Raw genomic sequence first — 14,045 nt, 5'->3', positions numbered from 1 at the left:
TGAGATGTGAACAACCCATATATACGTACGTTCCCCACATCCCGTATGAATTAAAGATCAAAATGCCCCATGGTGAAATGTGTAGATCTTTTTTTCTCTCTTTGGCAAATAGCAGCCAAATGTGCTGTCACCTTTTCAGAAGTGGTTAGTGCCTGTGACAGTCAAGGCTATCAGTCCTAATACTTCTCAATGTCCCACAAGCAGTTTGAATATATTTGCTGACTTAACACTAATTTGTCCAGTCACGTCAGCAGTGGAGAACATTGGGCCCGGGTCCAGACTGACTATACCAAACCCGGCAAAACTTTAACTGACTAAAATCTTGTTTGGGATGACCGAGAAACGCACCGTTGCAGAGAACAATCCATGTTTTTACAATTATAAACGACTGGGTTCATTTGAATTATGCGGCAAAGACTGTTGAATAGATGTTGTTAGAGCAGCAGTGTCTTTCTTCATGTGAGGAATCCGACAACAACAAGAGGGTCGTTTTTCTAGTTTCCAGACTGGGCCCATGAAGCGCCCAGACAGTCTGTGCTTTGATCCTGAATAGAGTGAGCCTTTGTGGGCTCCACACTGCAGGGGAAACCTCAGTCTTCTGAGCCCAGCCAGGATACTTTCAACCAGGGATAGAGAGAGACTGGAGAGGGGAGGTTTGTCTTGCCTTTCCTGGGAGAATTCAGACCAGAGGAATTTACTTTTATATGCATCCCTCGTTCTCATAGTAAATCAAGTTACAGAAAACAAGTGGACCTGATGATTTTGGGTTGACTCTTCTTCTAGGGTGAGAAAACCACACTTCTCCTGTAAACACTCTCAGCATGCTGTCTGTCTGTCTGTCTGTCTGTCTGTCTGTCTGTCTGTCTGTCTGTCTGCCTGCCTGTCTGTCTGTCTGTCGGAGGGCGGTGGTTTAATCTCATTCTGCTCCATCAGCTCAAAGGGCAGGGATTGGTTACACATACTTTTTATAGGTCCCGTGGACATGTGATATTGAGCAACGTGGTTTCTGCCAGGGTATCAAGTGCTGCTGACATGAAGCTATAATCCAGGCCAAACAAACAGTGACAAATTACAGCATCCAGACTGGCAGCCAAGAGTGGTCAGGCAGTTCAGAGTTACTCCTCTCTTCTCTAGCCTCTCTTTATTGTATTGGAAGAGAGTTGCTGTACTGTAAACACTGTTAACACTCTCAGTATGGTTTAACTTTTTCTGAAAACACAAGCCACTGAGCACAAACTGGAATCAACGTTGTTTCAACGTATTTTGTCAACATATTGTGATGTGGAATCCATGTGTAAAAAATGTATTGGATTTAAAAAAAAGTCAACTTAAACTGTTGAGGGTGAAATTTCAACCACAGGATGATCATCTTTGTATCAAATGTTCAACATAAACATACCTTGTATAAAATATGTTTAATTTCTACCTTTGAAACAATGTCACATCTTCAAAGTTATATAGACTATCAGAAAAAATAATAGGCTGGGCAGCACCTCCTACTGGAGAGCTGATCTACCTACAGCACCTCCTACTGGAGAGCTGATCTACCTACAGCACCTCCTACTGGAGAGCTGATCTACCTACAGCACCTCCTACTGGAGAGCTGATCTAACTACAGCTATTAATTTGGTCTCCCATCCAAGGTTTTAATCAAGCCCGACCTAGCTTAGCTTTGATACTGACTACTACCAATGCGCAAGATTTGGTTAATTCCAAATGCAATCTACAAGTAAAGTATTAATATGTTCGATTCACGTTTCCATCACAACCAAAAATCTAATTAAAGAATTGGACTAAATCAAATAAAACTTTATTTAAGGTGCATTTAAAGTGTGATTAGATTAGATTTTATCCTATTGTTTTACTTAGATTTTTGGTTGAGTTGGAGACATGACTCTAATATATCAATTATTCATTTGTAGACAAACTGGATATTGAATTGTGTTTGGTTGTCAATGCAACCAAATGTCAACATTTGAAATAGATTTATCTGGCTTTAATCACAGTTTGTCAACAAGTGAATCATTCATATGTTGGATTCACGTCTCCATCTCAACCAAACATGTAAGTTAAAGAATATGACTAAATCTAATCTAGTCACTTTAAATAAAGTTTGATTTAGTCCTGTTCTTTAACTTTGAGTCTTGTTTGAGATGGAGACGTGAACATCAACATATCAATTATTCATTTGTAGACTAACTGGAATTAAAACTGGAGTAAATCAGTGGTACAAAAGATACTTATCCTTGGTTGAAAACCTGGGAATTCAACAAACTTCTGGTTGTCATTTTGAGTGGATGAATAAAGTTTGAAATCTCATTGATCAACGTCTCAACCAAATATTACCCAAATGTTCATGTTGAAATGACGTGGTTTGCCCAGTCGGAGGCTTAGAGAGTTATTGGAAATTATTGCTCACAACAAAACAAGGGAATTATTTCCCACCTGCGTCTGGCGTGGCTGCATTGGAGACAAACGTGTGATGTACTCTATGACTGGGACATATGAACCTCAGGTTGATTCATGCTTGGTTGGGTAACAGAGGGCTAGCTTGTTCTAGCCTGCAGCAGGAGGAAGGACTAAGAGAGGGCTAGCTTGTTCTAGCCTGCTGCAGGAGGAAGGACTAAGAGAGGGCTAGCGTGTTCTAGCATGCAGCAGGAGGAAGGACTAAGAGAGGGCTAGCTTGTTCTAGCCTGCTGCAGGAGGAAGGACTAAGAGAGGGCTAGCGTGTTCTAGCATGCAGCAGGAGGAAGGACTAAGAGAGGGCTAGCTTGTTCTAGCCTGCTGCAGGAGGAAGGACTAAGAGAGGGCTAGCGTGTTCTAGCATGCAGCAGGAGGAAGGACTAAGAGAGGGCTATAGCGCAGCAGGGTTGGGGTCAATTCCATTTCAATTTAGTCAGTTCAGGAAGTTCAGGAAGTAGGCCTAAACTGAAATTCAAATTTTCCTAATTGAAAATCAATGACCTTAATCTTACAGGGCAGCCTTAGCCCCAGAGCTTTCCTCTGATCCACACAGGGCACCACAGGTCAAAGATTACACAGGATGTACATGCATGTTCATATCGTGAATCTGCCAGTTCATGAAAGAAGCCTCTATGACCACAGTGCAGTGTGGGTGAATAAAGATGTCTGGCACTCGGGGGAAACAAGAGTCATTACTTTCCAGCTGCTGTAATCTCAAGGAGGTGGTGTTTCAGCCACAAAGCCTTCTTCAGCATCAGTCAGCATAAACACGTGGTCATGTTGGTCTCATCAGACAGAGCCCTGTATGTTACAGGCACCATGTTAATGTCTTTTTTACAGTGAGAAATACAGAAGCCCTAATCCCGAGGGAGTCCTCCTCGTTTCTACATGTGCCCTGTCTTCTCAGTTTAGGCCTCTTCTTTTCATCACAAAGCATCACAAGCTGCTTTGGTTGTACTGTGGTTGTATGTGTTTATACTGAGGTTGTATGTGTTTATACTGAGGTTATACTGTGGTTGTACTGTGGTTGTATGTGGTTATACTGTGGTTGTATGTGTTTATACTGAGGTTATACTGTGGTTGTACTGTGGTTGTATGTGGTTATACTGTGGTTGTACTCCGATTATACTGTGGTTGTATGTGGTTATACTGTGGTTGTATGTGGTTGGTTGTACTGTGGTTGTACTGTGGTTGTATGTGGTTGGTTGTACTGTGGTTGTACTGTGGTTGTATGTGGTTGTACTGTGGTTGTATATGTGTGTACTGTAGTTGTACTGTGGTTGTACTGTGATTATACTGTGGTTGTATGTGGTTGGTTGTACTGTGGTTGTACTGTGGTTGTATGTGGTTGTACTGTGGTTGTATGTGTGTGTACTGTGGTTGTATGTGGTTGTATGTGGTTGGTTGTACTGTGGTTGTATGTGTGTGTACTGTGGTTGTATGTGGTTGGTTGTACTGTGGTTGTACTGTGGTTGTATGTGTGTGTACTGTGGTTGTATGTGTGTGTACAGTGGAAATGTATGTGGTTGTATGTGGTTGTACTGTGGTTGTATGTGTGTGTACAGTGGAAATGTATGTGGTTGTATGTGGTTGGTTGTACTGTGGTTGTATGTGTGTGTACTGTGGTTGTATGTGTGCGTACTGTGGTTGTATGTGTGTGTACTGTGGTGTACTATGGTGTACTGTACTGTGGTTGTCCTGTGGTTGTATGTGTGTGTACTGTGGTTGTATGTGTGTGTACTGTGGTTGTATGTGTGTGTACTGTGGTTGTATGTGTGTGTACTGTGTGCGTACTGTGCGTGTGTGTCCATGTAAATGTGTGAAGTCCAATAGCAAAAACCAAAGCCACATTTCCAGTCTCCTCTCTTAACACAGCTGGAGGCCAACAGCAGTGGCGACCAACGGTGGAGGGGAAATTACATGTGCAAGTGCATGCATTAATTCACTCTAATTTAGTATAACAAACACCTACTTTAATTACACTGCGAAAGGTTTAACAGTGGAACCACCAGATTAGATTAAAAGGAAGGGCGAGAGAGAGCGAGAGAGAGCGAGAGAGAGAGAGAGAGAGAGAGAGAGAGAGAGAGAGAAAATAATGTGCTATTCTGCTAGTGTATTCTCTGTGAAAAATGTGGAGCCAGCTCGTAGGCCGTATACAGTATTTTGTTCTCTGAGCCCCTGAAGCCCCATCACTGATGCTGGTTGTTCTCTGAGCCCCTGAAGCCCCATCCCTCATGCTGGTTGTTCTCTGAGCCCCTGGAAGCCCCATCACTGATGCTGGTTGTTCTCTGAGCCCCTGAAGCCCCATCCCTCATGCTGGTTGTTCTCTGTGCCACTGGAAGCCCCATCCCTCATGCTGGTTGTTCTCTGAGCCCCTGGAAGCCCCATCCCTCATGCTGGTTGTTCTCTGAGCCCCTGGAAGCCCCATCACTGATGCTGGTTGTTCTCTGAGCCCCTGAAGCCCCATCCCTCATGCTGGTTGTTCTCTGAGCCCCTGAAGCCCCATCCCTCATGCTGGTTGTTCTCTGTGCCACTGGAAGCCCCATCCCTCATGCTGGTTGTTCTCTGAGCCCCTGGAAGCCCCATCCCTCATGCTGGTTGTTCTCTGAGCCCCTGGAAGCCCCATCCCTCATGCTGGTTGTTCTCTGAGCCCCTGAAGCCCCATCCCTCATGCTGGTTGTTCTCTGTGCCACTGGAAGCCCCATCCCTCATGCTGGTTGTTCTCTGAGCCCATGGAAGCCCCATCCCTCATGCTGGTTGTTCTCTGAGCCCATGGAAGCCCCATCCCTCATGCTGGTTGTTCTCTGAGCCCCTGAAGCCCCATCCCTCATGCTGGTTGTTCTCTGTGCCACTGGAAGCCCCATCCCTCATGCTGGTTGTTCTCTGAGCCCCTGGAAGCCCCATCCCTCATGCTGGTTGTTCTCTGAGCCCCTGGAAGCCCCATCCCTCATGCTGGTTGTTCTCTGTGCCACTGGAAGCCCCATCCCTCATGCTGGTTGTTCTCTGTGCCACTGGAAGCCCCATCACTGATGCTGGTTGTTCTCTGAGCCCCTGAAGCCCCATCCCTCATGCTGGTTGTTCTCTGAGCCCCTGGAAGCCCCATCCCTCATGCTGGTTGTTCTCTGTGCCACTGGAAGCCCCATCACTGATGCTGGTTGTTCTCTGAGCCCCTGAAGCCCCATCCCTCATGCTGGTTGTTCTCTGAGCCCCTGAAGCCCCATCCCTCATGCTGGTTGTTCTCTGTGCACCTGGAAGCCCCATCCCTCATGCTGGTTGTTCTCTGAGCCCCAGGAATCCCCATCCCTCATGCTGGTTGTTCTCTGAGCCCCTGGAAGCCCCATCCCTCATGCTGGTTGTTCTCTGTGCCACTGGAAGCCCCATCCCTCATGATGGTTGTTCTCTGAGCCCCTGGAAGCCCCATCCCTCATGCTGGTTGTTCTCTGAGCCCCTGAAGCCCCATCCCTCATGCTGGTTGTTCTCTGAGCCCCTGGAAGCCCCATCCCTCATGCTGGTCGTTCTCTGAGCCCCTGGAAGCCCCATCCCTCATGCTGGTTGTTCTCTGAGCCCCTGGAAGCCCCATCCCTCATGCTGGTTTCAATTCCACAACCTTTCAGATCACAGCATAATGAGGCAAAATGGCTCGCACATTATGCCCTGAGTCCACAAATCATTTTTCCACCCAACCAATTTACACTCATGATTAAACCAGAGTCAGAGAGGGGAGCCAGGCAAGGCCGTATTGTGGAGTGTGTGTGTTTAAACCACAGGTCTGGGGAGCCATCCAGTGTGTGTGTGTGTGTGTGTGTGTGTGTGTGTGTGTGTGTGTGTGTGTGTGTGTGTGTGTGTGTGTGTCTTGATGCGAGTGAGGGGGCACGGAAACACGACCCGGTGCTGGAGCCATTAGTTGTTCTATTAAATCTCAGGGGAGTTGAAAAGACGAACTTTAACGGGAGGTATTTCCTGGCTCTTGATCTTGGAAGGCAGAACTCATTTCTGCCGGTGGGGGATCAGCCTTCATAACAAGTTTGATGCCAACAATTGTATCTATGGTGTGTATTCTTTAGGGGGGGGGGGGGGGGGGGGGGGGGGGGGGGGGGTAGAGAGAGAGAAAGACAAAGACCACTAGTGCATTATTATTTTGAGGTGAGAGTGGGTGTCTGGTTGGAGAGGACTCAGAGGTCCACAGCCAAAAGCTTTCTCAGCCATTCGTTAAATCCCCTCTCCCCTCCCATCCCCTCTCTCCACTCCCCTCTCCCCTTCTCCACTATCCCCCTCTCCACTCCCCTCTCCCACTCTCTACTTCTACTTCCCCCTCTCCTCTCCCCTATCCCCACTCCCCTCTCCTCTATCCCCTCTCCACTCCCCTCTCCCCTTCTCCACTCCTATTCCATATCTTCACTCCCCTCTCCCCTCTCTCCTTCTCCACTCCCCTCTCCCCCCTATCCCCTCTCCCCCTCTCCACTCCCCTCTCCCACTCTCTACTTCCACTTCCCCCTCTCCTCTCTCCTATCCCCTTCTCCACTCCCCTCGCCACTATCCCCCTTTCCCCCTATCCCCTCTCCCCTTCTCCACTCCTCTCCCCCTCTCCTCTCCACTCCCCTCTCCACTATCCCCCTCTCCACTCCCCTCTCCACTATCCCCCTCTCCACTCCCCCTATCCCCTCTCCCCCTCTCCACTCCCCTCTCCCACTCTCTACTTCCACTTCCCCCTCTCCTCTCTCCTATCCCCTTCTCCACTCCCCTCTCCACTATCCCCCTTTCCCCCTATCCCCTTTCCCCTTCTCCACTCCTCTCCCCCTCTCCTCTCCACTCCCCTCTCCACTATCCCCCTCTCCACTCCCCTTCTCCACTCCCCTCTCCACTATCCCCTTTTCCCCCTATCCCCTCTCCCCTTCTCCACTCCTCTCCCCCTCTCCTCTCCACTCCCCTCTCCACTCCCCTCTCCACTATCCCCCTCTCCACTCCACTATCCCCCTCTCCACTCCCCTTCTCCACTGTCCCCCTCTCCACTCCCCTCTCCCCTCTCCCCTATCCCCTATCCCATATCTTCACTCCCCTCTCCACTTCCCCCTCTCCTCTATCCCCTCTCCACTTCTCCACTCCTATCCCATATTTTCACTCCCCTCTCCCCTTCTCCACTCCCCCTCTCCCCTTTCCCCCTATCCCCTCTCCCCTTCTCCACTCCTCTCTCCCTCTCCTCTCCACTCCCCTCTCCCCTATCCTCCTCTCCTCTCCCCTATCCCCTCTCCTCCTCTCCACTCCCCTCTCCCCCTCCACCCCCCTCTTTTCTCTCCCCTCTCCCTCTCCACTTCCACCTCTCCTCTCTCCCCACTCCTCTGCCCTCTCTTCTCTCCCCTCTCCACTCCCCCTCTCCCCTCTCCACTCCCCCCTCTCCCCTCTCCACTCCCCTCTCCACTCCCCTTCTCCTCTATTCCCTCTCCTCTCTCCATTCAACTCCTCTCCTCCCTCCACTCCCACACAGGGTGAAAGTGTCTGTAAGAAACGTGGGTTGGGGAAGACAAGGACCACTAGTGCATTTATTTTGATGTGAGAGTGGGTGTCTGGTTGGAGAGGACTCAGAGGACCACAGCCAAAAGCTTTCTCAGCCATTCGTTATATCCCCTCTCTCCCCCCCTCTCCCCTCTTCACCCCTCTCTCCACTCCCCTCTCCCCCTCCACTCCCTTATCCTCAGCCCTCTTTCCATTCTCCTCTCCCCCCTCCACTCTCCTCTATCCCCACTTCCCCTCTCCACTCCCAACTCCACTCCCCTATCCTATGCCCTCTTTCCACTCTCCTCTCCCCCTCTCCTATCCCCACTCCCTCTCCTATCCCCACTCCCCCTCTCCACTCCCCTCTATCCCCACTCCCCCTCCCCACCCCTCTTCCCTAGCCCCACTCCCCATCTCCACTCCCCTCTCTCCCCTCCCCTATCCCCACTCCACTCCCCTCTCTCCCCCCTCCCCTATCCCCACTCCCCCTCTCCTCTCCCCTCTCTCCTTTCTTCATTCAACTCCTCTCCTCCCTTCACTCCCACACAGGGAGAAAGAGGGTGAAACAGAGTGAAAGAGGTTGAAAGTGTCTGTATGAATCTTGTGTTGTTCTCTGGTTTCTTTTTGGAGCCTCTCAGAGCTCCTTAAGCTTGAGGAGGTAGTTTGGAGGTGGTATTGACTGTGAGGAAAACAGGATGTGAGACCACACTAAAATGACTTTATGGCGGAGGGGGGACATTGTTCAGGCGTGTTCCTAGCCTTGTATACAAGGAGAACGTTGAAACACCCCAGTGGGATATTTATTGGACTCACATGGGTGACATTTTTTTGTCAAACCTAATAGCAATTTGCTCCTCATTCAGGCTGACTGCTCCAGGGAAAAGGCATAATGAGAACCAAAGTAATTCTCCTAAAGTGTTGTGATATGTCCTAAAGTGTTGTGATATGTCCTAAAGTGTTGTGACATGTCCTAAAGTGTTGTGATATGTCCTAAAGTGTTGTGATATGTCCTAAAGTGTTGTGATATGTCCTAAAGTGTTGTGACATGTCCTAAAGTGTTGTGATATGTCCTAAAGTGGTGTGACATGTCCTAAAGTGTTGTGATATGTCCTAAAGTGTTGTGATATGTCCTAAAGTGTTGTGACATGTCCTAAAGTGTTGTGACATGTCCTAAAGTGTTGTGACATGTCCTAAAGTGTTGTGATATGTCCTAAAGTGTTGTGATATGTCCTAAAGTGTTGTGATATGTCCTAAAGTGTTGTGATATGTCCTAAAGTGTTGTGATATGTCCTAAAGTGTTGTGACATGTCCTTGATAGTAACTTGTTGAGCAATATTTCAAAGTGATAATTATGTGTAGAGGTCAAACAAATCTTTTGATTATACCTTACAATAGCCTAGTCGCAATCATTATCACACAATTTGTGGTGTGGTGCATGACTTCTCCACCATGTCAATTAAAAAACTAAACCGGTCCTTACAACTATGTGAGTGGTTATCTTCGGTTCCGCAGGCAGGACTACAGGCCTACAGCCAGGTCAGTGTTTGACACCTCTGGGGCCAAAGGTTGCATGTTGAAATCCAGCGACAGAAAGTAGATTTTTAGATTTTTGTTTAAAGCCTATGCCTATCCCAAATCTTGACCCTTACCTTAACCATTCGGCCTTAATGCCTAACCTTTCAGAGTTCAAAGATGGGAATGGGCACAAGCACCTGCCCCTGGTGTCAAAGATTACATGTTTGAATTGGCTACAAAAAACTAGTATTTGAGATTTTTGTTTTATGCCTATCCCAAACATGAACCCTTACTTTAACCATTCTGAGTTAACCCTAACCTTAACCTTAACCATTCTGAGTTAACCCTAACCTTAAGATTTCAAAGTTAATGCCTAAACTTAACCCCTAAATACTTTGAAATGTGACATTTGGGAAACATGGACAAACATCTATTTCTGAAGTGAGATAATGAGAGCTTGTTGGGCTGCAGCAGCACAGTGGTGGGAAAGCCTCCACGAACATCACTCTGTATGAAGCTCGGGATAGGGAACGCATGGGACACAGCAGCCAAACTCATTTGAAGCAAGTTGATGGATCTTATGAACTAAGCTGTGAAATATGACTTTAATAATAGTTACAAATGGCACGTAGCACAGCAGTCTGGGCCTGGAGCAGGGAGCGACGTGTCATGGAGGGATTCGGAGGAATAGTATGGTGTGTGGAAATAAAAAAAGACTGATTCATTCCTCCACCCAGTCCCACCAGCACCGCACCGCCACCTTGGCAAAGCCTGTTAATGAAATGTGAAAATATTTGTGGCGCGTCGACTATGGGCACGGCTAAACCCTGCTCCATAAACTCATGATTAAACTACTGTCCCCGCAGTGTGGGCCTAATTCTATAAAGATACTCTGCTTTGGTTTGGTGGTAGGCGGCCTCGCAGCGTTAGAGCCCAGAGACGAGCAGACAGACGGAGACACAGGGTGCCAACGACCAACCGCGTCTGTAGGAGAGATTTAACGGGTACCGCGGGCGACACAAGGCTTCTGCCCTGTCTTCGCCCCACTTCTGCTTCATAAGACCTGCGGTTAGATTTTAAAAGACCCCAAATAAGAAACTGAAATTGAGGCTGTGATATTTGTGTTTTTATTGATACTATGTTTAGAAAGTGTGAGACACCAAAAATATTGTCATTCAAAATTGCACTGACATTTATCCACGACATTACAGTTAGGCACCGATGATGTGTTATATGTTTCAGTAATAAAAAAAAGAGAATCATTTGATTTATTAATACATTTGGAAAATCCACAAATATTAAAATATTACCTCAAAATATAAATTTTCTTCAGAAAAATCAGTCTCACTGTGGCATATACTCTTGTGAATTTTGTCAAATGTCTTTCAATGATTCTTGTGAAGACAATAACAAAATTGTACTGTATAAAGTATGTATAAACACACAGTGCAGTATCTGTCTGTGCATGAGATGCAGCATCTAAACTGCACACATTTTCAAAGAGAAACTAGAATTTAAGGATTCCACCACTGGCAGTCAGTGCCTGGGAAAGAGTTAAGGGATGTTGTTCATTGTCACATGACATTAAGAATACAGACAGAACCTGATACCCCCCACCCCCACTTTTCTCCCCAAAACTCCCCCCCCCCCCCATCCCGCCAGCTAGAACCCCCAACCCTACACATCTTGTCTGCAGATGTGGCGAAACCACAAACACTTCAAAGTGCCTCCCCTCAGACCAGCACCCTACCCTGACGCCAACTGTAAATGTCCTGGACACAGCGCACGGAAAATATTAATCCCCCTCGACTCTCTCTGCTCGCAACGTCCAGACAGACATCTAAAAAACCCACAAACCCCCACAAAAACACTTAATGAGTCATCATCCTGCACCGTACAATTCAGGCAACCACAGCAACAAAGGAAGTAGTCATCTCTGTTGTTGTCCGCAGGATAGTTACCCTTTCCAGTCATCACATTATCAGACGCTTACCTGGCTGGCCTAATGGAGGGGAACCACGTTGAGCTACAGAAACCTGACGGCTGGCTGATATTACACCGATGACTGGCTGATATTACACGATGACTGGCTGATATTACACCGATTGGTTACGAGAGTGAATTAAAGAGAGATCTAGGGAGAGAGAATTAGAAGTGAACGAAAATGGGGGAATCAGAGTCAGAGACAGGGAAAAGGAGAGAAAGAAAGATGGAGAAGGGAGAGAGAGAGAGATATAAAGAAACAGGACTTTCCAGATGGATGTGTTTGTGAATTGTTTTAGGAGAGAGGGTCTCAAGGCCTTTTCCTCCAAAACCTCCCATGACTCTGTCAGATAATTGTATAATTGCTTGGGGCCCCTAAATAGCTCAATCACACAGAGCTATACTGTAGAGAGTGGTGGGCTGGAGCCCCATGCCTTACTACACTATGAGGTTGCCTCCCCCTGTTCCCCTCCCCCTGTCCCCCTGAGCTCGCTATGTTTCTCATGGAAGATGAAATACACTCTGTTCCTCCCAAGGGGTTCTGGGAAAGGGGAAATGTGGCAATGGTCTCCTCTGATTGGCCATTCTGGAGAACTTTGACCAGCTAAGCAAGGAAAATAATATCCCCTCTCTCTCACCGCCGGCCTAACCATCGCAACGGGAGGATGAGGTCGGGGAAGAGGAGAGATGGAGAGAGAAGAATGAGGCTCTCTCATTTAAAGACTGGTGCTATTGGACAGCTGAAATCTTTTGTTCTGGGAAAAGGATTGCCAGACATTGTATCTCACTGTGAGTGTTTTTCATGGATGATCCTCAATGTTGAGGCTTTATATGACAGTTTGTTCCACCCCTGGGAAGCAGTGGTTGGGATAAGGTCCAAAACTATGATCCACTATTACTCTGTGTTCTTTACACACATACACTCATACACACAGCACACAGTCCCAAATTGATTGGCTGAACTCAGGGACTGAGTGAGAGAGGGACTCTGGGCTAATGTGCGCATGCACGCGTGAGTGTTGTGTGTGTGTGTGTGTGTGTGTTGTGTGGCAGTCCTCCAGGAGTTGGATGGATGAGGTGTGAGCCTGGCTTTATTCTCCTGGCCGTGACAGAGGAGCAGCCAAGGCTTAGGGCAGGGACACACATGTTTCCCTCTCTCACCATCTCTCATGCTGACTGAGTGAGCGGAGGAGGCAAACAGTGACTTAACCTCATTAGCTACGAAAACTACTCCGTGGATTTGTTTTCAATTAGTCTAATTTAAGTCCCATCCAAATCTACACATCCCCATATTGGATAAGAGGGGTCTGCTCTGCCTGAGTGTGATCGTAAATGTCTTGGAATAGAGACACAATTCTAATCCTATGTCATATGCCATGTTTGCATGGTAGAGAGCTGCATTGAGGTATTTAATCTGTTTAATCTATTGCGGTATTTCAACTCTTTCCCATTGTTGTATAAACTCATAGAACAGTGTGCGGTTTGGTTGAAACCTACTGCTCCCACCAGGGAGACTCAATGTCTTATTCCCTTGTGAAAAAAACAGGATTGAAATGCTTTGAATCTGAACCTAAGTGTATGCATGGGCAGTAGTTTCTAAACAAAGACAATGTCTAAACATTACTATGGTAGTTTCAACTGAATGCCAGTCAACTACAGTATGTTACTATGTCTGTATGTCTATATGTCTGTATGTCTGTATGTCTGTATGTCTGCATGTCTGCACGTCTGTATGTCATTATATCTGTGAGTCAGTATGTCTGTTTGTCTGTTTGTCTGTATGTCATTATGTCATTATGTCTATGTCTGTCATTATGTCTGTTTGTCTGTTTGTCATTATGTCATTATCATTATGTCATTGTCAGTATGTCATTGTCATTATGTCATTGTCAGTATGTCTGCAAGTCTGCATGTCAGTATGTCATTATTTAATTATGTCTGTTTGTCTGTATGTCAATATGTCTGTAAGTCTGTTTGTCCTTTTGTCATTATGTCAGTATATCTGCATGTCATTATGTCTGTATGTCTGTATGTATGTCATTATGTCTGTATGTCTGTTTATCATTATGTCTGTATGTCTGCATGTCATTATGTCTGTGTGTCTGTTTGTCATTATGTCTGTATGTCTGCATGTCATAATGTCTGTATGTCTGTTTGTCATTATGTCTGTATGTCTGCATGGCATTATGTCTGCTTATCATTATGTCTGTTTGTCATTATGTCTGTATGTCTGCATGTCATTATGCTGTATGTCTGCATGTCATTATGTCACCATGTCTGCATGTCATTATGTCATTATGTCTGTGTGTCAGTATGTCTGTATGTCTATATGTCTGTATGTCTGCATGTCTGCATGTCTGCACGTCTGTATGTCATTATGTCTGTGAGTCAGTATGTCTGTTTATCTGTTTGTCTGTATGTCATTATGTCTATGTCTGTCATTATGTCTGTTTGTCTGTTTGTCATTATGTCATTGTCATTATGTCATTGTCAGTATGTCATTGTCATTATGTCATTGTCAGTATGTCTGCAAGTCTGCATGTCAGTATGCCATTATTTCATTATGTCTGTTTGTCTGTATGTCAATATGTCTG

The sequence above is a fragment of the Oncorhynchus clarkii genome, chromosome 5 (genome assembly GCF_045791955.1).
Source record: "Oncorhynchus clarkii lewisi isolate Uvic-CL-2024 chromosome 5, UVic_Ocla_1.0, whole genome shotgun sequence".
In the NCBI taxonomy this organism is placed as follows: domain Eukaryota; kingdom Metazoa; phylum Chordata; class Actinopteri; order Salmoniformes; family Salmonidae; genus Oncorhynchus; species Oncorhynchus clarkii.
The sequence above is the reverse complement of the archived record's forward strand: the minus strand, read 5'-3'. Positions refer to the sequence as shown.